This window comes from Canis lupus, chromosome 9 (genome assembly GCF_003254725.2).
Source record: "Canis lupus dingo isolate Sandy chromosome 9, ASM325472v2, whole genome shotgun sequence".
In the NCBI taxonomy this organism is placed as follows: Eukaryota; Metazoa; Chordata; class Mammalia; order Carnivora; family Canidae; genus Canis; species Canis lupus.
In genome coordinates this window covers 31,377,640-31,405,610 of record NC_064251.1, presented here as the reverse complement: position 1 = coordinate 31,405,610, position 27,971 = coordinate 31,377,640, and the positions used below count along the sequence as shown (strand labels likewise).

Below are 27,971 nucleotides of genomic sequence, written 5' to 3'. Positions count from 1 at the left end.
GCTCTACAGGGAATTGGTGCACGAGTGCCAGATCAGCAGGGGTTTGAAAGTAGCTTCTGGACAAGACCAAATTCCTTGTGAAGTCTGAAAGTTTAGCAAAGTGATTTACAATGGATGGTGGTATTTTATTTTGTTAATTAAAAATTTTGTGTACTAAACAGAAATGGCCAATTTGCTTAACTTAGCTTTCATTTCTGTAATGGGATTGAGAGTAGTTAGTGAGCTATAAAGAAATGCAGATTGAAGTAAGCAAGAAATTATTTGGCCATATTTCTGTAAATGAGTACATTTGTGACCTCATCATATCAAGAGAATAGGCCCATGTTGAGGTAGCCACATTCTCTTATATTCCAGCTATGGATGATACTCTTCTAGAATACAATGGTTTCTATCTCTCTGCTATATCCTGACGTGCTGCGAAGGATTTTAATTGACCTTCTGGATCAGTCCTTTAATCTTGGATAGTCATGGCTCCATTGATGGTATAATATACATTAATGCACTAAAGAACAGACTCCATGGCTCAGGTAGTCTACTTTGAAAAGTAACTGAGCTTCCACAATAGACCACTGATTTCCATTCCCCTAAGTCTCAGCATGAGGCAGAGCAAAAATGCACAAATCCGTAACTATTTGAATGAAATAAAACCTTACTCCGTCATCATTCACTTCTTCAAGATTATTCTTTGAGAACAGTTTTGAATATGTTGTTTTTATAATTAAGAAAAGAAAAGCTTTATTTTATATCTATTTCCAATCCATTACAAGTTGTATAAAAGAGGACCTTGTCTAAAAATTCTGTAACCATTTCCTTTGTAGATTAACACAGGCCACCTAGCAATTTCTTTGCTCTCTTAGTGAATAAATGTTCTTATTTTAAGCAGAAAATGAGGAGCGTCTGGGTGGTTCAGTCAGTTCAGCATCTGCCTTTGGCTCAAGTCATTATCTCTGGGTCCTGGGATAGAGCTCAACATCAGGCTTCCTGCCTAGCAGAGAGTCTGCTTCCCTCTCTCTCCTTCTACCCCTCCCCATTGCTTGTCCTCTCTCATAAATAAAACAAATCTTAAAGAAAAAGAAAGTAGAAAATGAGCATTTCTGGGAAGTCAGCATAAGCAAATGATTGGCTTCTTTCAAGCCCCTGAAGTGACACTGTATCCATATCTTCTAGTAGTACCTGCCCAGCTAGATGGGCCATGATAAACTGCTTGCTACAATGGTTCAAGTGGATTTATTTCCTTTTTTCACACTTTCTGTGTTTTTTTTTTTTTTTTTTTTTTTTTATTAACAGATCATCTTATTAATCACTGACAACCACCTTGCCTGCAGGGAAGAGTGTCATGACTATATAGGAGAATCTTGCTTTCATGATAAAAATGCTCAGAAATACCAGAGTATCTGGTCAATAAGGCAAAGACAGCTGAAAATTACATAGGAAGTCATTCTAATGTGACTAAGGTTTCTGTCCAAATGATTTGTTTGTCCAACCATTATGTATATACTTCTAGATTTTAAGTGACGGGTTTTTTTCATGAAAAGGAGAAAAAATGTACACTTTAGTATCTTTTAATTCACAGCATCATTTAAAAATTGAGACTGACATTGGAGTACTGCACATTCTCTGTGCCATCAGAATAGAATTCCTGCCCTGATTATTTTCTTACAATTATTAAACAAGGACTATAACTCAAAACAGACTTATTAAAGGTACTAATCCATATCCATCTTAGTTAATATGGTTACTGAATGACAGTAGCCATAAAGATGATTCTTTTGTGTTAAATAATATACACAGCTTATGTTAGGATAAATCCTCTGTTCTGAAAAAAAATAAGCATTTCTTTTTAGAAGACTGAACGGTTTCTTCTTTTTTGTGCAGCTACTATAATCTGAAAAACAGAACTGGAGACTAAACTGATATTAATAATCTCTCCGTGATAGTTCAGTACTAGAAAACATAATCACTGTCCAATTATAAACTGAGAAACACAACACTGATAAACCAAGTAGTTTACTTTATACAAAAAGAGAACGTTTGATTTCCACAAGCTTGTATGCTTACAATAGACTCAGTTTTCCATTAGTAAATGATTTTATAGAAATAAAATAAATGATTTCAGTACAATTGTAACATGACCTAAATACTTTTCAATAATCATTATTATTCCAAGGCATTAAGTTTTTTCTCCATTCCTCTATCTTAAAACTATTATGACAACCATAATCACTTGAAATTGTTTCTGATTGGAAGTGTTTGTCTATAGACTCTCACATAACATTCTTTCCATCAGAGATCATCTGTTTCCAATCAACCACTTCATGGGGATGACTCCAAAATCTTCATGAATATCTTGCCAAAGTAAGAGTATTATACATATTTAGCTGTCACCTAAAACTCAACATATCCCATACTAAACTCATCATGTTTTCATACAAACCAGCTTCCTTCCAATTTTCCAGTCTATTTAGGTAACGAGATTCTCTTTGTCATATTTGGCCCATTCATCAAATTTGTATTGATCATTTACTATGTGTTCAGTATTTTACTTTGTGTTCAACATGCAACGATGAACAAATAATCATGACCTTGGTCTTATGGAGCCTTAAAACATAATAATAAATAAAGACATCATTAAAAATATAAATAAGTACAATGATAGAAGAGTGTTGAATACTGTGAAAGAGTAACAACAGAGACAAAGCCTAAATCCCCAAACACACAGAGCTACAAATCAGTAAGAAAAGGCCAATGACAAATAGGAGTCTATGGAACATGTTGAACATTCAGGACATTGGAAAGACAGGTGCACTTAAACACATAAAAATATGCTTAACTTCACTCTTAATGAGACAAATACAAATCAAACTATTATGAGATGCTATGTATATGTTAGCAAAGATTAAAAAGTTGTTGAATAAGACACTGTGTTGAGAGTGTGAAGAGGCAGTCATTCCCATACTGATGGGAGTATAAATTAATGACATATTTATGGAAAGTTGTCAATATCGATGTAAAATCCTAAATGCTAATAATAACCACTGACATTTCTGACATTTATTGAATGGCTATATGCTGGACACTGTTCCAAGTACTACACATGTACCAACACTGTCAGGCCTCATGGCAATTCTAAGACATACTGCTATCATCTCCATTTTATAAACAAGGGAACTGAGGCACAGAAAGGTGAAATCATTTGCTCAAGTTACATAGCTAGCCAGTGGCAGAGTCCAGACTCTTAGGCACTACCCTCTCTGTCTCCCTGTACCATTTAATCCAGCAATTCTTCTAGGAATTTAGCCCACAGATATGCTCTCTGTACCAGATTATTAATTGTTTTTTTTTTAAAAAGGATTGGCAATAATATAAATAACCACCAATGAGAACTGAATGAAGATAGCATATCCCGATAAAGGGATATTGTCCAGCTGTGAAAAAGAACGATGAAGTAATATATGTACTAGTTTGAATGGGAGTGTGGGATAAAGGATCTCTGGTGGAACTGGAGTTAAGAAGGTATGGACATGGGGAAGAACACTCTAGGCTAAGCAAACAGCATGTGCAAAGGCTCCAGGGATGGGAAAAGCTTGGCACATTTGAGGAACTGAGAGATCATTGTTGCTGGAGCATAGTGAATGAAGGAGGGGAGAGAATGATACAAGATTTGGCTGGACAGATAAGCAAATATGACTATATGGGGTTTTGCAGGGCATGTTAAAATTGTTTGAGAGTTTCTTAAAAAAGAAGCAGGAGATCTGCTTCTCATTAAGATGAGGAAAACTGCAAAGAATTTTGCTCCCACCGTATGTGGGGAAAGCTGTACAACCTGAAAAATATAATGATTTTTATGAGTCCCTCAGAGACTGAGTTCCTTACCTGAGTTGACCCTGAAGTGAACTGAATTCCAAAGGGTGAAGAGCCCCTCCAAGAAAAGATGGGGCACATGAACTCTTTTCTCTTGGCAGAGCACAGTAAGAAATGTTGCCATAAAAATGGGTAAGAAAAAAACATCTAAAATCATAACAAGGGCTGCTTATGGGCTAGCATGATAGTTTTTAGTATTCCTGGGAGCTCCCCGCCCTCCCCAAGGAGAATCTGTTCTCTATAAACAGCTCCTTTCTTTTCTTTAAAGATTTTATTTATTTACTCATGAGAGACAGAGAGAGAGAGAGAGAGAAGCAGAGACACAGGCAGAAGGAGAAGCAGGCTCCACGGAGGGAGCCTGACGTGGGACTCGATCCCGGGACCATAGGATCACAATCTGGGCTGAAGGCAGGCGCTAAACCACTGAGCCACCCAGGGATCTCTTAACAGCTCCTTTCTTACAAGAAAGATTAGGGGTCAGCAGGAGACCTGAGGGAGCCCCCCTCCCATTGGGTGGTGCAAGTTCATGCAATACCTGCAAAGTTTCGAGGAGGGGAACAGGTATACCATCAATGTTCTGGGCCCTGCATGAGTACAAGATGATGGCCAATTGCTATAGGGGACAGGTATAAAACATGCACAGGCCTCAACCCTCCCTGATATGAAGGAATAGCTGGCTGTGGCTGGAGAAAAAGCAAGAAATACTCCCCGATACTCCTCACCCTGGACAGGACACCGAGTGACATGAAGCAAAAGACAAAAAGACATTGGTTCCTTGGGGACAGAAATTGTCACACCCCCAATGCCTGTCCAGACTCCAAGAAAAAACTTTTTGTCCTGGTTGGGGGCAAGGAGCTGTAAAAAACCTGATGTCTTCATCCTGCATCAACACTTAGGTCACTGGAGCGGCAAGGGCAGGAAACATTTCAAATCCAGAATCCTACACCTATACAGAGCAGAGTCTGACTTCCACAGGGAGAGGGGCAGGAAACCCACTTGAGCACTGAATAGGAGGTAGGTTGTCTGCCACTGGGGAGGGACAAGAAGGCTGAGAAAGTCCTTCCCCTGTGAATTGGGCACAGGGCCTGCTAAACCAGAGACTGGGGAGAGAAAACCAAGAGCCTCTCCCCAACCCTTACTCTCCACATACACCTCTAACCTTGCACTAGGCAAAAAGCAAGAGCCCTCTACTTGTGGGGGAGGGCAAAGGAGCAACATTCAATATCCACATCCACTGTGATGTGTATAGAGCCTGCTGCCTGCCAGCTGAGGATGGAGCAGAAACACTGAAAAAAACCCTCCAGCATCCTGACCTTACATAAGCATAAGAGAATGACAGACAACCACTGGAGGATGCTAAATTCATTGTAACCCTAGAAATGATATGTAAACCCAGCTTGCCTACAAAGGAGACTGAATTCTCCATGCCTGCCTCTACCACCTGCCACGCTAATGGCCTAACAGGGATGAGATAGGCTCACTTTTGGGGTTAAATAATAGTTATCCCAGTGTCTATGGTTTTATACATTCAATGTCTGACACTGAATCAAAATTATGGAATACAGGGGATCTCTGGGTGGCTCAACAGTTTAGCACCTGCCTTCGGCCCAGGGCATGATCCTGGAGTCCTGGGACTGAGTCCCACGTTAGGCTCCCTGCATGGAGCTTGCTTCTCCCTCTGCCTGTGTCAGAAGGGAAAAAATAAGAGAAAAAACAGAGATCATTGTCAAAAGATAAAACTATCAACAGAACCAGATCCAAGGATAGACAAAATATCGGACTTTAAGATAACTAAACAGTAAAAGATCTAGTGGAATCTGGTGAGTTATGGTTGCATAACCTTGTAGCAATGTTCATTACTAAGGTATATTGTGCAGAAGGTGGATGATTGTGTTTGTGGAGGCCTGGAGTCTTGTGAAATGGTGTGACAGGAAGATAGAGGGCCACGTGAATTGAAGGGATTTGTGAGAATGATTGGAATAATGAGCCTCAGACTTACAGGGTTATATACTGAATGAGAAGACAAGTAAAAGCTACAGTGGAGGCTGAAGGATAAAGATAGGTGGGTAGTCTGAGGATAATAGAGCATGCAATGAGCTAGAAAAGTGGGAGGTTTGAGTGGGAGTTTGAACCACTATCTGTGGATGCCAAGGCTCTTGGTGAAAGTGGGGGACCACAATAAGGTGGGAAAAAACAGGCAGGGGTGGGGGGCAGAAAAAAAGGAAGAGTAAAGGTGGTGGGTTCACATGGATGACAGGATGGCAGGAGCAGGGCTTAGAAGAGTGGAGAATGAGAATTCTGAGAACAAAATAAAGACAATACCACCGATCTCAGAACTCAAACAGCCAAATTTACTTGAAAAACACTTGCTAGTGTAATTGCTATAAAAGCTCAAATACATCTTACTTTTAGGATCTGTTATCTTGAGAGGAAGAGAGGGAGGGAAGGAAAGGGTGAGGGAGGGAGGAGTGGTGGTCGGGAAAGGATGAGAGAGAGATAGAGAGAGATCTAACTCACAGTAAGGTTTCCCTAGAGAATATCACAATAATAACATAATAGAATTTTCACTTGATTTGCAGTCAGAAAATCCAAATCTATATGTCATGTTCTTCAATTACAAAGTTGAATAACCACGGAAAAGTAATAATCTTGTGGAGTTTCAACTTTCTCATCTACAGTATACAACAGTGATCAATAGCCATTGTTTTGCCTAAGGATTATCATGAGATTGTTATAAGATAATGTAAACTATACAAGGATACACAAAAGGAGAGCATTATTAGTCATAGTCATGAAGAAAAACAGCTCATTCTTCAGAGCTTATAGTTCTAGAGATATATACAGTAAGGGATATCTAATATAAAAAATAAATATTAAATTATCCACAGGGGATATCTCTATTAAGGCATAGAACATTTTTTACAATCTGCTACTTAATACAGGAAATGATAGAGTCTCTTTCACCCATTCATTGAATGGGTGATGGTAAATATTTGGCAACCAGCTCTTAGTGCTGCGAGGAGCCCTTGTTTATAGCATTTGCTTATTTCTGTAGTGTGATTACTCCTACTATAACTGATTTCAGGCTACTAATGCGATGTCACTAACTACAGTGTTGGGGAGCAATGCCAAGTGGTACACCAACGTGCAGTGTTCCCAGATGTAACAGACATACATAAGAACAAAGATGATAGTATAGGAAAATGATAGTAGGAAAATGATTAGGAAGTGGTGAGTTTTGAGTATTTTTATTACTGTTTTAAAAAAGTAATTTAATTTACAGTTTAAAATTTTGATTTTTAATAATGGCCATGTTCGACAGCACACAAAATTCTTGCAAGCCAGTAGTAACCAGCTCCAGTATAACCAGTGTGGAGCCCATACCTTAGTCCTAACAGACATAAAGTTCCAAAAAAATCAAAGGAGAGAAATACCATTTTGTCCATTAAGTGATTACATGACACTGTATCAGCCTAGTCTGAGAGGTGGAGAAACAGTGCCCTAACAGTCAGCTGTATATTTATCAAATGTTCACACAGAGCTTTCTTTTGCCTGACATTCTTTCAGTTGTCTCATAAACATTAACTCACTGCATCCTCCTAACAATCCTTTGCCATCAGTGCTATTATTGACCTTATCTGATAAGAGGAAACCCAGGGGCCCAGACATTTAAGTAGCTTGCCCATTGTCACACTGCTAATAAATGGTACAGTCACAATTTGAACTCAAGCACTTTGGTGCTACAGCCTATACTTTTTTGCTGTTGTTTAAATATTTTATTTATTCATTCATGAGAGACACAGAGAGAGAGAGGCAGAGACACAAGCAGAGGGAGAAGCAGGCTCCCTGTGGGGAGCCCGATGCGGAACTCAATGCCAGGACTCCAGGATCAGACCCTGAGCCAAGGCAGACGCTCAACCACTGAACCTTCCAGGCATCCCTACAGCCTATGCTTTTAACCAGTGCTGTGCTGCTTCCACTTCCCTAACTTCTGGGTGCATGGTCAACCACCAAACTTCAAAATGGTAAAAAATACCTTTGTGCCTAGCTTTTTGAACAACCATAACAACAACAACAACAACAACAACAACAACAAAGAAAACAAAACTCCCCTATCTCAATCTCTGCATTACTACCCAGAGAAATGCTCTTTTGAAAGGAACCGAAATAATTTTTAGGCTTGAACACAAAGCAGTCTATTTTAGAGACATTTTATGTTAGATTTACAATTGTACAAGTTAATTCGTAGGTCTGAATCGCAGTACCAATTTTAAAAGAACTACTAGCTAATTTTACTATGAAAAAGGAATCTATTATACGGAGAGATGATTGTAACCTAAAAATAACCAAATAATGCAGTATTTTAAATATAAAAATATTTAATTTTTCTAAGGAAAAATTAAATTAATTAAAAATTAAAAAATTTCTAAGGAAATAATCTCTTAAAAAACTATATAGATTTCCTGAATTGTGCTTTAAACACTCCTTGAAATTAGACTTGCATAAACTGTAAACAGATATAATTTTAGATTCCTGGCCTGAGTTTTTACCACATGGTTACATACACCATTTAAACAAGCAGAGAGAGAGAAAAAAAAAGCAAATGACATATATAATGTAGAAAGATTTTATGTTTCTATATTTGTATGTCTCAAATTCAGAAGTTTAAATGGTAACATAATTAGATATAATTTATTTCTAGTTAGAAGTCACTCATTGAGCAAGTTAAAAAGCTGTAACATTAAATGAACAACATGGTAAAAATATTTGTAGAGGTTATTTGGTGGTTCATAGTCCTCTTTATCTTGTTGTCACCATTCTGGTCAAATATTACTAGTGTCCACTTAATAGGATGGAAGAAACTAATATTCATTTTCTACGGTTCTCTTTCCAACAGATGCAAAACTCAGTGTTTTTACAGTTGAAAGTCTTTTATTTCCAGTTAAGATCATGGGGTCCAGATACCTGAGAAGCCAGTTTAAGCATTCTTTCTTATACCGTTAACTCTCATCTCATGACCCAGACTGAAGGTGAGAATGCAGGATTCTATTGGCAATTATCTTAGGGCATTTATACGCTGGGGGAATGATCTGTTTGTAGGCATGTTTTGCTCAAAATCAAGGACATAAAATGGACTTCATTCCATGCACTAATATAAATCAGCATAAAACTTGCTGAAGCTATCCTCACTAGAGTGTGAGATCTTTCTCTGTATAATTAGTCTAAAGAGATGATGTATGTGTGTGTAAGGGGAGTGGGTGGGGTTCCTAATCCTTTTAGTGTATGAAGATAAACAGGATTTCCTTAAAGCACTGCTATTATCAGAGTAATAAACATATTAAGAGGTTAGTGGCTACTGAACATGAATTAATAGACCTAGTAGAAGGGGGAAAAATGAATTCCACTTATTTTTTCCTTTTTTTTTAAAGAGATTTTATTTATTTATTCATGAGAGACACACATACAGAGAGAGAGAGAGAGAGAGAGAGAGAGAGAGAGAGAGAGAGGCAGAGACACAGGCAGAAGGAGAAGCAGGCCCCATTCAGGGAGCCCGATGCGGGACTTGATCCAGGGACTCCAGGTTCACTCCCTGGGCCCAAGGCAGGCGCTAAGTCACCGAGCCACCCAGGCGTCCCCCACTTATTTTTTCTACACCATTCAGGAAAACTGATTTAGTGACTAGAGGTGTAGAGTTACTGTCAAGGAAGCTTGATATTCACTGGTTAAATCTAACGGCAGTATGTTGGGTAGCCCAAAATAGACACCACTATTTGCCTGCAACTAGCAGGTTGCCTGAGAGTAATAGGCAGACAGACTTGATCTAAGAAAACAGGAAGAGCAGTTTGTTAACTTGGTCAAAATGCTTGATTCAACTGACAAGAGCAATTAGTGTACCTCTTAAGGTGATTTCATGAGTACATCAATGGAATGTCATTAGTGTTCTACTACCATAACATATTTATAAAAGTATCCCATACCAGAATACCAGAATTCTAGAAATTATGTATTTTGGAAGTGAGCTTTCAAGAAAACATATGTTATGGCTGTATATGTTTTCTTGTAAACTTAGCAGCCTAAGACAATACCCACTTCTCAGCTCACAGTCTTGAAGGATGGAAGTCTGGCATGGCATGACTAGGTTCTTTGCTCAGGGTATTAAAACTGAAATCAAGGCGTCAGCTGAGTTTTGTTTTCATCCCCAGGTTCTGGAGGGAAATTTGCTTCCAAATTCATTTTTTTGTTGGCAGAATTCAGTTCCTTGAAGCTGTAGGACTTAAAGGGCTACTCTCAGCTTAAACATAGCTGGCATTCTTTGCCACGAGACCCCTCCCTCTTCAAGTTGCAATAGCATGTAGCATCTTTTTCAAGCTTTCAATTTAACTTCTCTGTCTTTGATTTCTAGACTCAGATTTAAAGGGCTTGTGTGGATAATCTCCCGTTTTAAGGTCAACTAATTATATATGCAAAATCTCTTCACAGCAGCACCTAGATTAGTATTTGGTTGAATAACTAGTAGAAATTGTGTATATATACCAGTGGCCAGGAGTTTGGGGGGGAGGCACCTTAAAATTCCATCTACCACAATGATCATATTATTTATTTCATATAGTGTCTAAATCAGAAGTGTGAGACTTTTTTTGTTCCCAGGAAATGTCACTGACAAAAATATATCAAAAACCATATACAAATTAAAAGAACTTTGTAACTAATTTCAGTTTTATTTTTATTTTTTTAAATTTCAGTTTTATTTTTAAAGGAGATGTGTAAACTATCAAAGTAATCGACAATTTAAATTAGACATGGGATTATAAACTTTTCTTCCCAACTAAGTCCAGAAAACTAAAAATGTTTTTTTTTTCATTTATTTTTCAATAGGAGAAGAGAAACGATAGAAAAAGAGAAGTAAGCAAGAGAATGAGAGACCAGAAGGTAAAGATGATAAAGAGATGAAAAAAAAATTCTCACTGCTCCTAACAAAATTGGGTATAAAGCTTATATTTGTGTGTATAATTACAGACTATATTAAAAAAAAAAGCAGGAGAGACAATATATAAAAGGGACTAGGGCAGGTTAAATTCAAGCACAGTTTAAGTTTCGCAGGTAAAGTAAGTTTGGCTATGGTGGCCTCAAATCTTCAGGTCCCATCGCTTGACCTGATTTAGAATCTTATCCAAGCTGGTAGAGCCAGTCAAAATCTCCTTTAGAACCTGTCCAGTATGGTAACCTCTGCTGAATATTCTTCATAGTGCTGTTGGCTCCTTAAATCCCCAGACCCTGATCTGCTAGAAACTTTGCTCAACACCTTTTCTACTCACATTTATTGAATGCTTACTGTCCCAGGCCTGGTAGCATGGTGACCAGGTTCAGAACAGTGCCTTACACACATATACACTGGTTACTCAAGAAACTTTCTGTTGACTGACTAGAGAAATCTGCCTCCCATGACGGCTGACGGTTCAGTGAATCTTGCACATATTTGAAATTCTACTGTTGTTCTAAGTTCTTTGTACTCACCAGGCGAACTTTCTCACAAATATTTGCACAACTGTTATTTGTAGATTTTGACAACAGGGTAGTGGAGGACCATCAGATAGGCAATTTTACAAACACTGACATAGACCAGATGAAATTAAATCAAGATCATTAAAAACAACAACAAAAATCAAGATCATCAATGTTTCCCATACTGAGGATAGTGATAACTCTAAGTATCGCTAATTCCTAACCATGTAGCATTTTGCTGTTGACATTGTCTTTGAATGAAAAAAAAAAAAAAAGAAGTCTGTTTATCTGGAAGTCTGCTAAGGATCTCAGGCAAAATAGAACAAATCATAAAATCAAATGTTTTGGGTATTTGTCTTTAAGATTTAACTTTTTATGAAGTGTATGTTTTAAAAAGATTTAAAGAAAAGCAATAAAAACCCCTTTGTAGAACAAGGGAATTTTTAAAATAATAACTTGCATGCAGTCAGATAAACTCAATATGAATGAGTTACAAATTCAAATAAAAGTATTTGATCTTTGCCTTTCCTCCTCTACAAAGATTAGCACTTACAATATAATGTCCACTTAAAAATTTTTTTTAACAATCCATAGTATAGAATTCAGAACCCCTTTAAAAGCACATATCTATAAAAGGACTCATACTTGAATGTTCATATGAGCTTTTGTAATAGCCCCAATTCAGATGTCCATCAATTAGTGACTAGATAAATAAGTTGAATATCAATCCAGTGGAACATCACTCAGCAATACTGATAATTAATATACAACACCATGGACAAATCATAAAAGCTCTATATTATCAGTAGAAGATGTTACATACTTTTAGTATAATATGAAATTTTAGGAAAAGTAAAACTATAGTGACAGAAAGTAGATGCCTGAGACCAGGAATAATGGAGGAGACTGATTATACAGGGGCACATGGCAAAGTCCTGGAATCATGGTGATGCTATGTAACCGCAAATATTGTCAAAACTCAGTGACTTGTATACTTACATTTTATTGTATATAAATTACACCTATTAATTTAAAAGAGCAGAGGGAAATCTTTCAAAGCAGTGGTATGAACAACCCCATTAAAAATGTCGGGGTCCTTGGTGGCTTAGTCAGTTAAATGTCTGACTCTTGATTTTGGCTCAGGTTGTAATTTCAGGGTCATGACATCGAGCCCCACATCAGACTCCACGCTCGGCAGAGAGTCTGCTTCAGATTCTTTCTCTCTCCCTCTTCCTCTGCCCCTCCCTCAAATAAATAAATAAATCTTAAAAAATAAAAAAAATTTAAAAGACACTTTAAAATATGGCTTCAGTCTGTTTTCATCTTCATGTCCTATTAATCCCATTTGTCTAGCCACTGAGCTATTTCTTAGAATATACTATGTCTGTCTTTCCCTCTATGCTTTTCCAGATACTGTTCTTTCTACCTGAAATGCTCATCACTATGGAATACAGTCACTCAATAATCACTTTTGAATGAATTTCAAAGACCATCGTCATGTACTAGAGTTTCTTTGTCAGCTTGTAGGCAGATCTCTGACATAGGGACCTTTCAGTTAGGAAATCTATCCAGAATTTTTTCCTTTGGTGGAAAATGTACATATAGTGGAATGTACAAATCTTAAGTGCACATTTACTGAATTTTGACAAATGCCTAGAGCTATGTAACCCCAAACCTTTTCAAGATATAGAATATTACCATCATCCCAGAAAGATCCTTTTCCAGTGGATTCTTAACTATCATCCCCCCAGAGGCTAACACTGTTCCAATTTTTAAAAATATTATAACTTTTACTTTTTGAATTTCCAGTTAGTTTTTAAGAATTATTTACATTTCTCTGCTTAGACAGCCGATTTTTGCATTGATTGTTGAGTATATTTTCTTGTACATAGTTATAACAGATACTCTTAAAGTCCTCGTACCAGCATCTAGATCTTCGGGGACTTGACCTCTGTTCTTTGTCTTTTCTCTTGAAAAAAAAAAAAAAAAAACACGACTTTTTCCTGTTTGTTTTTACATTGGGTAACTTTGATTTATGTTTAATAAATTATGAAAGTTATATTGTGGAAACTATAAATTCTCCTATATTACTCTGAAGAGTGTTGTTTGGACCAAGCTATAAGATCTATCTCTCGGGCAATGGCTCAAATCTCAGTTCAATTTTTTTTTTTTTGCTTAAGCTGGGCTATTGCAATGGTCCCTGAACTTATATAGCATGGGTTCAGCCAGAGACTTGGGCCAAGGTTATTCACAGAATTTGAAGTTCCTTACACCTGGCTGTCTCCTCTCTGGGCTTTCCCCTTCACTTTCTAGTAGTAACAGTTGCCCCAAACTTCATATTCTAGTTCCATAGTCTATAAAGACTATAGGTTATCAGACTTTTACTGCCGTATGGGTCCTGCTAATAATAAGGCTTGTAGTAAGATGAGGCAAGCGAGGTGTCCAGGGTGCAAAATTTAACTCTCTGGCTTGCAAAGTGCTGTGTCAGCATGCAACAGTGATGCACCTAGGGTGCCTTGCTTGCCTTACCCTAGTCCCAGCCCTGGGTCCTATATCCTCACCCTGAAAGTGTAACAAATGAAAAACTTACCCCATGTTGGTTTCTTCTTCCAAGTTTTGACTAATCCCTGGAATCTGCCTGATTTTATTTACTCTCCAGAGACTTTAGGTGGTTGGTTTTTGTTTTTGCCCAGGGTTTATAATTTGGGTTGGGCAGGATGGTTAGTCATCTAGGAGCCTACCTGGCCATAGTGGAAGCAAAACTAACAGAATTTTTGAATAGAAAGAGAGCTCAGGAATCCTCTATTCAATTGTCTGATGTTACAAATGGGAAACTGACACCAAAATAGGTTGAAGAGCTTTGTCATGGAGTCAATTATAGAGAAAGACAGTAATGTAACTTCTAATCTAGTGATCATCCACTATGACATTCTGTGACAATGCTTTTTGAACAATTTCTATGCTGAATGTAAAAATGTACTCAGACCTCTTTTTCAAATGTAAATAGTGTATTAGCTCTCAATTATTCATTACTGCCTGCTTAACAGTTTGCTATTGTTATGAACTAAATGTATCCCCATAAAATTTGTATGTTGAAGCCTGAACCCCCAGTGTCCTTGTACTAGCAGACAGGGGCACTTAAGGAAATAATTAACATTGAATGAGGTCAGGGGTGTCTGGGTGGCTCAGTTAGTTAAGCCTCTGCCTTCTGCTCAGGTCATGATCTCAGGGCCCTGGGATCTGTCCCTCATCTCTGGGTTTCCTGCTCAGTGGGAGTCTGCTTCTCCTTCTCCCTCTCCCCCTAACCCCTGCCCCTGCTCGTGTTCTCTCTCAAATAAATAAAATCTTTAAAAAAGAAGTTAAATGAGATCTTAAGGGTGAGGGCTCTGATCCAACAGGATTACTGTCCTCATAAGAGACACCTTCCCCATGTATGCACAAAGGAGAGGTCATGTGGGGACACAGAGAGGTGGTGGCTGCTCATACGCCAAGAGAAGAGGTCTCAGAATGAAACCCACAGTCTATTCTGTAAATGCCTTTGTTTCTGGACTTCCCTACCTCCAGAACTGTGAGAAATAAATTTCTGTTATTTAATTCACCCATCTCCAGTATTTTGTTATGGAAGCTTGAGCTAACTAACACAGCTATATAAAATGGATCCAAATTTGCACACTGGTAAATCAGCTTACTTGACAGAATTACTTAAGCTTGACTACATAAAGGTAAATTCGTACTCTTTAAAGCACTTGAACTCAGAAATATAAAATCTGCCAATCGGTACAACAAAAATAAAGTTGTCTTAAGGGCTTAAATCCAGTACTTTGAGAAAATCTGTTGTGAGGCTGGAGACAAATGACGTTTCTAAACCAATTTCATCCTATTATTTTTCCTACTTATTTTTTAAATGCTTACATATAAAAATATTAATAGAAATCAGAGTTGGGGGCACTTGGGTGGCTTCGTGATCCTGGGGTCCTGGGACTGAGTCCTGCATCGGGCTCCCCACAGGGAGCCTGCTTCTTTCTCTGCCCATGTCTCTACTTCTCTCTGTGTGTCTCTCATGAATAAATTTAAAAAAAATTCTATAAATCCCTTAAATCATATCTTCCCAAATAGCATGTAAACAGGCGCCATGTAAGTGAAGGTCAGGCCCAAACACATACATCTTATTTGCAGACTCAGAAACTCAGCACCCTGATGCATGATGGACCTCTGCTCCTGCTGCCTTGCTTTCCATACCTTCTGGCCTCATGGTCTATTCTGTCATTTGGACTTCCATCTTACTCCTCAGATTCTCCAAAGAAAGCTGTTACTACCATCTCTTCTCATGGTATCATGGGGGCCACACTTCTCTTTTTACCCAAATATTTTTGATAATGTGTCCGTGGTGACCTAGCCTGTCATCTTGTCACATCTTTAGGTTAACCCAACCCGGCACAGCCTAGACATGCAGCAGTAACCAATCATCAGATAGAAGGTATTTTAGTGAATACAAATTACGAAGTACTGAGTATAATTAGGAGTGCATTATCTCCTAGGATTTCAAATCATATTTTCTTTATACAATATTCTTTTATTTCTTCCCCTTCTCTTTCTTTTGTTCATTGCTACTTGATGTTGTAATCAGGTGGTCTGTTATGGTAACATTAGGTCACACTATATCATTTCTTACTCCAATTTTCTTTTATCCTACCTCTCTGTCTGGCAGTACTTAGTAAAGATCATCCATATCATAAGAAGCTAAGAAATATGAGAGTTATCTCTCATTTGATCAGTGATGATTATAATTTCGGACAATTCAGGATGAAAACACAATTTTAGCCAATTTTTATTTTTATATATTGACATGGTTTGATGGATATAAACAAGCATTCCAAGTAAGTTAGGAGCCAATTTGGCCAACTCTCCCCTTAACTTTATACTGTTCTACTCAGCTATAGTAAGACCCCAATGCATTTCTTTTCCCCTTCATTGAATTAGTTTAATAAATTACTGACAAAAAGAAAAGTTGTTATATTTGGGGATCCTGATAACAAAATACTGTGGCAGAAGGTTATCCAACTACTTTGCTGGTTCACTAATTTAAAAATGTAGTTTCCTACTTTCAAGTGCACCTTGATTTGAGATAATGATCTTTATTTAAGGATATATATATATATATATATATATATATATATATACACACACACACACACACACACACATATATATATACACACACACACACACCATATATATGGTAATACATATATGTTATATATATAATATATAAAGATTTTATTCATTTGTGTGTGTATGCGTGTGTGCATGAGAGACAGAGAGAGAGAGGGAGAGAGAGAAAAAACACATAAGCAGGGGGAGAGGCAGAAGCAGAGGCAGAAAGAGAATCTCAAACAGACTTTCCGCTGAGCATGCTGCCCAATGCAGGGCTTAATCCCACAATCCTGAGATTCACTTGAGCCGAAATCAAGAATTGGACACTTAACCCACTGAGCCACCTATTTAAGGATGTATTTTATTGATTGGATAAATACCTATAACTAAGGACTTTAAGTACTTATTATTAAAGAAATGCTTCAAAAGTTCTTAAAGGTTTCTTGTTTTAAAGCAATTCTCTTTTAATTTTAATATTTTTATTTGCTTAAGAAATCAAACATAAATACACATATCTAAATATGAAAGATTACAATCTAGAGAGAAACTTCTGATTGGTTCTTGTATTGACTTCTTAAACTCATTTAGATGGAGTTTAAATTAACTGCCTTCTATGAATGATATCAATCACTGCATAGAATAAAATCGATCTTCCTTCTTCTTTTTTTTTTTCATTCTTAAATATAGTCATACCAGAAAAAAAAGTAAAAATGCTCCAACTACCCTGAACTTTTGCTTTTCCCAACGGAGGTCATGCTCCTTCACTCATCTCTGCATTTGTACAGGCTATTAATTCTGCCTACAGTCACTGACTCCTTTTCTTCTCTGCTTTGTAAGCTTCTGCTCTTCAATCCGGAACCAGCTTAGATGGTACTTTCTGTGTGCATCCTCACCCAGTTTCCTTGGCAGAGTCCAATCTCCCTCCTTTATGGTACTTCCATGGTTTGTACCAGGTTCTATCACAGCACTTACTACTCTTTCATGTAAAACATGAGTTCCTTGAGGGCAAGGACCATGTTTATCTATATTTGTATCACTTTCTGGTATGTGATATATAGTCTTTGGTGCACAATAAGTGCTAACAATGGCTTGATGAGTTCTCACACCTCAAGAACTAAGACTTATCCTCAGATCTTTAAAAAAAAAAAAAAAAAAGCAACACTGCCTGGAGAGATTTAGAAAAATTTGGCATTTTCACAAGGAATGCTTTCAGGTGAAAGTGACAAACTACCCAATTAGATGGACATATAGGGGTTTACTTTTTAGGAGCCGGGGAGGTTTCTCAACAATAACACCAAGGTCCCAGGCTCTTTCTACTGTAGCATCCTTCGTGTATAGGCAGTTCATCCTCACTCCTTTCACCTTGTGGTTGAAGAGGGTCTCCAAAACTACAGGCATTATATCCACATTGAAGGCAGAAAGGAAAAAGCGGTGGTCCAGCTCTGGCTGTCCTTGTCTGTTAATCGAATGCCTCTCCAGAAATTTCTAAGCAGACTCTTGTCGGTATCTCATTGGCCAGAATTGAGTTGTGGTGCTACCCCCAGATGTAGGAGGCTGAGAAAGCAAGTACCTGATTTTATAGTTTCAAATATGATTGACAGAGTCAGGCAAACATTGAACTAGCCATAGGTGATAATAAAACAAAACAACAGGAGAGTGGTTTAAGGTTAAGATATTAAGGTACCAGGTTTGTCAGAATAAGTAGGCCTGAAACTTTGGGGGACCCTCAGGTATCAGTGCAAATGGGCATATAGTTAATTATTCATGTTGAGATATTTTCTCAACTGTGGTTGCTTCTAATGGCATAAATAATGAGATATCCATTTCAATCTTGCATCTTATAATTCTTCCAGTGCTTTTAAATTACGACGTGTTTCCTGTCTCCCATTCACTTCAACTTCCTTTTGGTTCCATCACTGCCATTCAAAATTTCTCTGAGCCAAATCTTAAATGTTTCATTCTCTATAAATGTTTTACTGATTTTAAAACAATTTCCCTACTTATTCTTCTGAGCTATTAGCACTTTGTATCATTCATAAAATACTTAGTGTCTTCGACTTTGCATTATGATAATTTGCACAAATATTTTATTTCCCTCCTTCCATAGACTGCTAACTCCTGGAGGGTACTGAGTCTTCTTCCTCAGACATACTTGGTTCCAAATGTATTATCTTGTGAATTGAATATTTAATCCATCTCCTCTCATTTGCTTACAGAGACTCTTAGTGTTGGAATGAAAAAAATGGGAGGCAAGACCCACATGCATGAAAATAGCCATGGCTAACCTGTGACATGAATAAAACATTTCTATTCTGTGTTGAAAATGGTACTCCCTCCTTGTGCAACGGCTAGAATATAGCACCTCCTCTGAGCCAATGCAACTCTGAGGGTATGGAGCCTGCAATGGTACTGAACTTCCTGTGAGAATTATAAAAAGGTGGTCCTTCCTCTAGGAGATGAAGTCCTGTACCAGAGCATCCAGTTGGTTGTATTTCATCCCCCATGAACTCACATGCCCTTTGCTTAAGGCACAAAATGCTCAATGCCCTACAGCAGCTATACAGAAGGGGTTTCAGAAGAAAAGATTCATTTTCATCCAATATATCTACAAGTCTTTTGGGACTTCTCCAGGCTTTGTAGTGATGGGAAAAACATAGAACTTCACATTTTTGGATATGTCTAATTGTCCAAATTTCCTGCTACAAAATTTGTCTTTCTGTTTTTCCTATCTGATGGCCCAAAGACTTAACTTCTGATGCTATATATAATAATGTCTCAAAGCATTACATTGGCATTGAAGCTGCCTCCTGAGCAACACACAAGCACAAGCATGCTACTCTTTATCGGCAGAAACCATGAACATTGTATTTGATTATCAGACATGTGTGTGTACCTGTAAACACTTCTATTTAAAATCCAGTAAGTCAAGTCTACTTTAGGAATCTAATTTATAAACCCTGGGAATCTTAAACTTTATTTTTTCCCCACTGGATCACTGTCTTCTATTTCACGACCTACCTAATCACAATCACTTGCCATCCCACATTGATCACTGACCATCTAACAGTTAAGTATGGAGTTTTAAGGGACGCTGGGTGGCTCAGCGGTTGAGTATCTGCCTTCGGCTCAGGGAGTGATCCTGGAGTCCTGGGATCATGTCCCACATTGGGCTCCCTGCATGGAGCCTGCTTCTCCCTCTGCCTCTCTCTCTCTCTCTCTCTCTCTCTCTCTGTCTCTCATGAATAAATAAAATACTTAAAAAAGTATTGAGTTTTAATTTGAAAATATTACTACTGATAAAAAGTTAAATGCTTGCAGTTAAATCTGTAGAAATATTTAAGATGAAGCAGTATTAAAAATTATTCTTTCTCATGTCCTCTAAGTAGCTTGGGAAAGGTCTGAAATTAATTAAAAAGAGAATTCCAGAAAATAAGGGGGTAGGAGGTAGAATCCTTTTAATGTATAATATTTTCTACTTGAGAGGTGTGATTTGGTAACCTTAATTGTGGTTATGTGTTAAGAATAAAAGTGAGATTATAAAATGTTGGTTTGATTTGATGACTAATCAAATACATTCTTAAAAATTATCAGTATAACAAATACAAAGGCTGAGGGCAGAAACACAATATGCATATGCTTAGGAAATTCAAAGTATCTAAAGATTAATTTTCTTTGTTTGAGGTACTTAACCAGGAAAGAAAAGGAATGAATTTATATTGCAAGGTTCCGTTTATTCAATAATTTATTAATACATTTTGCTAATATCATAGGCTGAGTTAAAGTTTATCTTTGTATCATTTGACATATGATAGAATTGGATACAAAGGGCAGCCCGGGTGGCTCAGCAGTTTAGCTCCGCCGTCAGCCCAGGGCATGATCCTGGAGACCTGGGATCGAGTCCCACATCGGGCTCCCTGCATGGAGCCTGCTTCTCCTCTGCCTGTGTCTCTGTCTCTCTCTCTCTCTCTCTGTGTCTCTCATAAATAAATAAAATCTTAAAAAAAATAAAAAAAAAAGAACTGGATACAAAGATTTTGGCTACAGTAGAAGATTAACCATCAGTTAAAGAATCACATATATGAAGATATATTTTTATTTTATATACTTAGATATTTTATTTTGAATCAAAACTTATAAGTATACATTCATTTGTCAATCTTTATAGGCCAAAGTTTTTTCTATGTTGATTAGTTCTCTGATTAGGGTTCTGTATTGTTATTTTTTTTTTCAGAAACCACACTCAAAATGTATCAGCTATCATTTCCAGTTTCAGTTTCTTTAAAGTTGATTGAGAACAAAAAACAGTTATGAAACAATCCAAGAGCAGAACTCATCTAGACTTTTATAATTTCCCCCCAATCTTTTATAGATGACTCCTTCACATCTAATCAATAGCATTATAAGCTCACCTTTATCAAATCTTTCTAAAGCATTTAACTTAATTTTTTAAAAATAACTATTTCCATATTCATATTTCATTAAATTACAAATTATACAATTAATTTATAGTAGCAAGTATACCTGGCATTAATCCTTTTGGAAACAAACACAACCAACTCTGTAATACATTTTAACTGGCACCAGTTTAAGTTCAGGGTAGTACTGGAAAGAAGCCTATCAGATAGGAGCAGATATCACCCATGGGGATCAATCAGTATGCTTTATGGAGAGAAGGGATAGGCTGGTTAACCTGATTAAAATATTTTCTAACTTTTTGGAGAAAGTGGTTCTAAAAACACATACACACTATTAATGACTGTGGGGTATTTTATAATTTACTGAGAGTAATATTTTAAAATTTTACTATTTACCAGGATAATTACTTAACTATTCAAAATTATATACTTTAAAATCACTCAGCTTTTCTTGGGGTGCCTCGCTCAGTCACTTACATGGCCAACTCTTGATTTTGGCTCAGGTGATGATCTCAGGGTCCTGGGACTCAGCCCTATGTTGTGCTCCATGTTCAGCAGGGAGTATGCTTGAGGATTCTCACTCTCTTCTCCCTCTGCCACTCCCCCCTCCCCATGCACCCTCTCTCTAAAATAAATGAATGAATGAATGAATAAATAAATACATTAAAAAAAAAGTGTTTAAACCACTCATTTTTGGTTTCCACAATACTATACTTGCCTTATTTTCCATCTATCTTTCTGACCACTACTTTTTTTTTGTCTAGCTTATTCTTTCTCTATAGACCTCTAAATTTTGTTCTTAGTATTCAGTCTTGGATCCCCTTCTTTTCTCAACTTAAATTCCTAATCTTCGGTGATCTCATAACTTCTGTCACTTTAAAAACCCTACACGTGCTGATGACTCTCAAATTTGGCCAGCACAGCCCTTTCTTCTGATTCCAGACTAATATAAGCAATACCCCAATAAAGTCTCCACCTAGATGTCTCATAGGCAAATTAGACATAATTTTTCCAAAATTAATTTGTTTCTCAAAAGCAGATCCTCCCTGAAATCTTCCCCATCTCACTAAGTGAATCTATTCTGGCCTCCATTCATCTCTTGAAGTGGGTAGCTAGCTCTTTCCCTTGGGATGAGCATCTTCTGGGATGCTCTCTACTTAGCTCATTAGATGGTTGACTCCTAGTCATCTTGCAAGTCACCACTTGAAAGCTTATCATGCAGACCAATCATCCCTGTCCTCCTCTCATTTCTATTAGGGCAACATGTACACTACAGCCACTGCACTTTCTCAGTCTGAATGACATTTATTGGTCTTCCTGTTTATTATTCGTTTTCCTCAACCCTACATAAGCTCAGCAAGGCTAGGGATGATGTTGTTTCATTCATTCCGGTTTACCATGAATCTAACAAAATGCCTGACATACAGTAGGCCCTCAAAAATCTTTGCTGGAAAATAAATAGCACCTTACTTTTTTCTTTAGAACACTTGTAAGTATATAATAAAAGTTTTACAAGATGTGCAATTACTCCCTATCAAATGTATGCTCTGGGGAGGCCATGTCTGTTTTATACCCTTACTCAACATACAGTGTCTGACACATAGTAGGTACTCAATCAATATTTGTTGAAGAAAGGAAGAGAGGGAAGGAAGAAATAGAAGCAGTGAGATGACTGCAGGAGGGAACAAATCCTTTTATAGAAGTTCTTGGAGACTATGGTAATAATTGAAATACAAGCTAAAAGCATTCAATCCATCATTCAGTTGTTCTGCTCATATAATGTAAATATCTGTACCTTTGGAAACAGCTAGAGTCAGCATTTCACTCAACACAGATGTTTGACCTTATATCTATATAGCTGAAACTATTTTTTAAAAAATTTTCTGACTATTAGTGTAGCCAATTTGAATAGGTCTGCGTTTCTTTAAGAGACATACTTCTTGAATGAGTGCTGTGCTATTTAGTCAAGGCCAGAGTGTTGGGAAGCTCTGACCATGAGCTGCATGTTCATTGAAGTAACCTGGAATCTGTCCAGTTTCCTGACAGTAATGTTATAGCATAATGGTTGCCTAAGAACTTTGGTTATCGTCAACATCTGAATGGATCACAAAGGGAAAATTTCGCAACCCAGTCTTTTTTACATAAAGGGTGGCAACAAGAGGAAAGGTCATAGTATGGCTGAAATCTGCTATATCACTTGACATGACAGAGCTGGAGGGTGCTTTGCTTTCCAGAGTATACATACTCATTAAAAAAAAAAAAAAAGCCCAAAACCATGAGATTGTAACAGTAGATTATAATAACAAGAAAGATTCTTTGAAGAGAATAGCACAAAAAATATTTGTTTACTACAGTATCAAATTAAAGAGTCCAAGTTTCTGCCTACCAAGAATTCTAAGGTGACATCAGATATAAAAATAAAAAATATGTTTAAGTAGACAGAAAAAGCACATTTTATTTTTTATTTATTTTTTAATTTTTTTTTATTTATTTATGATAGTCACAGAGAGAGAGAGAGAGAGAGAGAGAGAGAGAGAGGCAGAGACTCAGGCAGAGGGAGAAGCAGGCTCCATGCACCGGGAGCCCGATGTGGGATTCAATCCCGGGTCTCCAGGATCGCGCCCTGGGCCAAAGGCAGGCGCCAAACCGCTGCGCCACCCAGGGATCCCGAAAAAGCACATTTTAAAAAAAATTTAAAAGTGAATCTTTAAATATTTACCTCCTGAGAAATTTCCCTCTAGAAAGATTCTTAATTATACTTCATGAGCTCATCTGCATTATAATAGCACTATGTACTTGTTTTTCATTAACAAAAGATTTTGATTAAAAACTTTACATAGGTAGTGTTTCTATGTAGCTGACTCACATTTTATTAGTAGTGGTAGGTGTGCAGAAAGGGAATACACTGGTTTTGTACAGGAAATACTACAGAGATTTGGAAATCTAGGTCACATAACTGAGCACTGCTATAAAAGAAGAACACAAAGGCTCAATGCTTTTTTGTTTTTGTTCTTTTGCCTTCTGCTCAAATAAGAAAATCATGTTTAAAGAAAAGTTAACAATTAAATGCTTTGTAATTACATTTGGTTAAGTTACATGATAATTAGTTATAGCCATAATTATCCTTTTTGACCTCCACACAGTCTTATTAACATGTTACCTTCATATTTGTGGAGGTTATATTCAATGTGTACTAAGAGCAACCACTAGACAGAAAGCCAGATAATAAAATTTGTGCTTCTGTGAAATCTTTATCTGGAAATCTCAAAAACTGTTTTAAATACCAATTAAGTTTCTGTAGCATCATTAGGCACTAGAATTAAGAGAAGTTAAGAGAAGTTCCCCAAGTTAAGGGAAACTAGGCATGTCACAGGGCAAGCCAACAACTAAACAGGAAAGAGAACATGCTCACTGCCCTGTACATTCCAACAGATTTGATGCTTCCATGGCTTTCTGAATGTGATGTCACAGTAAACACATATCTGCGTGATGTAATTTAGGGGCTAAAGGTGTCTGAAAATAACACAAGCACCACAAAATATTTTGACAGTAAAATATCTAAACTATATTCTCGAATGCAAATACACTCCACAGCAATGTTTTGAATGCATTGATGAGGTCTTTGGGAAATGGTACTATCTCCTTTGAGCATTTAAAAAAATGTTTACAAATGTGCATTTCTCATGAAACTTTTTAGTTCTTGAGAAATTGAGAACACAGCTCAGATGCTTTAGTCTACATATAAACTATCAAACAAGGACATTATTTCCTGGAATTTGTCTATACTCCTCTATTGGACTATTAATACTAAGGTAGGAGACCTGAGCTATATCGTCACTAACAATTCAGAAAAAGAACCGAAATCTTCCTCTATTATTTCCCACGATGGTTAAACCTAGTGCATGGATCATTTCTGATTAGTCAATTTTAGTTCAGATTTGACTCCTGAACTGTTTGTTAAAGAATAATGCTAGGTGCTGGGAGATGATGTCTCAGTCTCCTAACAAATGACACTGTTTAGATTGGCTTTACTCTGCAATTGCTTTATAACTCTGAACTTCAGGTTCGTTACTGGCAGAACCCTGCTGAGGAATTACTATTATGAACTATGACTGGGCCAGAGCCTCAAATACTCTGGTAAACAGCTTATTTAAAAATAATTATGTCATTGCATTTCATTAAAGAGAAAACAAATGACGGTTTCTACTTCAAAGGGCAACAACAACAACAAAGAGAATGTAGCTAAAAAAAATTCAGAAAATGAACAAAATTTGCTCTTCTCTTTGGGAAGATGTATATAATTCACCATTCTTTAGAAGAAAACTTCAAGGTCTGAGAGGACACAAGCGGCCACGTGAATGTGACCTTCCTCCTTCCCAACCCCTAACGAATGAAGACACACAAAGAACTATGAAGCCCACAGCTCAGTGGGATGCAGCCAGCACACCCGTGCTTTCTATTGTTCAACTCTCTAGGAAGTCATATTATGTACTGGTATATTTTTCTTGCCTTCAGATTAGAAAAAAGAGCTCCATGATTTAAGAACTTTGTTTAACGTATTTATATTTTTAAAAAGAGCCAATGTGTTTCCGAAGGAAGTCTTTGAAGGTTGATTTACTGCGAGATACTTAGAAAAACCTGCCGCTGTCTGTTTCCTTAAGTTAATGTCAATTCACCATCTTCTCCAGCAATAAAAGCATTTTTTCTGCTCACAAAAACTCTCCAACCTGAAGCATAGCCATGCATCTGACAGAACTTTGTCAGTATCTTACTAATAAAGACAGACCCGCCTCTGGGTTACAACCTACATCATAAGACTAGGACAGCACCAAGATGCTTTTAGGAAAGGCTCAAATTGACAAAAGCTTTGCTCACAAAGAAAGGACATTACAGATACTTCAACTCTTTTTTTTTTTTCATAGCCCCAAATCAGAACCGTAATTAAAAGGGTGCCAAAATACTCAAAGTTGGCTCTGGAAAATGGATCCATGATTGCCATACCCAGGGGACCTGTCCAGTTTGATGGGGGAGAACTCAGGGCTTAGTTTTGTTTTCAATCATGAAGCCATTAGAGAGGTGTTCTGCCTTGATGGTATTTGACCAATTATTTTCCTGAAGTAAACAGGATAAAGGGTAATTTGATCAATTACCCTTCTTGAAGTAAAAAAAATAAAAAAAAAGAAAATTTCCCTTGAGTTCTCTATTACTTAAATAGTTCACAGTTAGCCTAGTCTTACAGACATTTCTGTCACAAAGTCTGCACACAGCACACACAGTAGTGATGTGCTGCCTTAAGGGACATATTACTATTAACGGCCCATCCAGTCATTTGATTATCATTGTTTGGTTAATGGCTTTTTAGGATAATAACTCTGATACAGACAATCAAATGCTTTAATTAGTTTATTACCCTTTTGTTTTTTTATTTCAGAACAGACCCAGGCCATATTTGACTTGAATGTGAGGGTACAGGGCGATACAACTTTATGGCTATGATAGACAAGTATAATCCTCAACTGGGTTCCTCAGTTTCTCAGTTTAGCTCGGTCTCCAGGAGTAGAGGGGGCTCCTAATCCATATTTTATTTATAAACAACATTTGCCTTTCAAGACAATATGACAAAAGTACAGAACATGAGGGGAAAGAGAGAGGCAAATGACAAAAAGGATGAGAAGTTTTTCTAAATGACTGTCAGCAGAGGGGAAAATGGAACAAATAAGATTGGAAAGGTGGGAAGGATATGGGATCCACTCTGTTTTGTACCCCAGATATCAGAACAAATGAGCTTATAAGAGAATTAATGGTTCCTACATTTTACAGGTGAGGAGACTGAGGCACAGGGAGGTTATGAGATTCATCAAGGTTATACTGCTCATAAGAGGCTGATGTGGAACTTGAACCCAGGAGACCTGGTTCTCGAGTCCACGCTGTTAGCCACTGTACTCCTTCTGCTATTATATAAAAATAACATAACAGTGTTAGAAGTTTTAAAAAGGCGAGGGGCGGGGTGGGAAACACCAAACGTAAGAAGGCTAAATGTAAATAATGATCACCTCCAGGTAGTGGATTATGGGCAATTTTTCCTGCTTATTCATTCTTTTTCAGATCTTTGCAAAATAACAAAAATAAAGCTTAACACTTTTTTTTTTATGTCAGTAGACAATAAAATAAAAATATTGCTGGCCTAACTAACATTCTCCCTCTTATCTTAGCACTTCTCAATTTAGAAAAACGAGGCACACGCTGAAATGACACGTTGCTGACAGCTATCAGAGCACATGGCATCCCTCCCTAGAAAAATCACAGAAACCTGGGCCCAGGCAGGGACACGTTCAGACTATAACTTCCAACACATGCTGTAGGATCAGCATAAGTTCAGTTCAATTCCCCGTACCTTTTTTCCCTTAACCCTACACCTTTTAAACCAGAGTTACATAACTGACATTTATAATATGACCAGGAGGTCCTAAGAGATATTGAAATGCCTCATGAATCATAGAAGAAAGATTAAACTGACATTCAAGACAGTGTTGGTGTAAAATGTATTTCTGCCCTCACAAATCTACTGGAGCTTCCCGCTGTAGGTCACAAATGCTTACAATCACTACCAGTCCATTTCCCACATATTGTCCTCTTGTTATCAGCATTGAGCGTTGCTTACCACTCCTCCTTGAAATTCTCTTTTCCTAGGCTTTTTTTTTTTTTTTTTTTTTAACCTCTCAATATTCTACTCTTCATTTCTACTTCTATCATCCTGACTGTTCCCCATCTGGCCCCTCTTCCTCCTCTGAGCTGTCCCTAAAAGACTTTTCCTTCTTCCTGTGTTACAATCTTTCTCTCTACTATTAGGACTTCAACCATCAGAACTACAAGAATAATCCCTGGAGCAACATCTCTAGTCCTGTGGTCTCTTCCAATCTCCCTCTAGATGTCTACCAGCATTTCTAATATCTAATACTGAACTCGTCTTTCTTCTCTCCCAAAACTGTTTTCCCCTCTGGGTTGCTTGCAACTTTTAATGCTTCTACCACCCTTCAA

General features: G+C 37.3%; 1 protein-coding gene across 26 annotated transcripts in view; it reads right to left on the bottom strand.

Moving 5' to 3' along the window:
* STXBP4 (syntaxin binding protein 4) overlaps positions 1 to 27,971 on the bottom strand; it is a 212,716-nt gene that overhangs the window by 75,918 nt on the left and 108,827 nt on the right. The gene's annotated exons all lie outside the window — the stretch shown is intronic.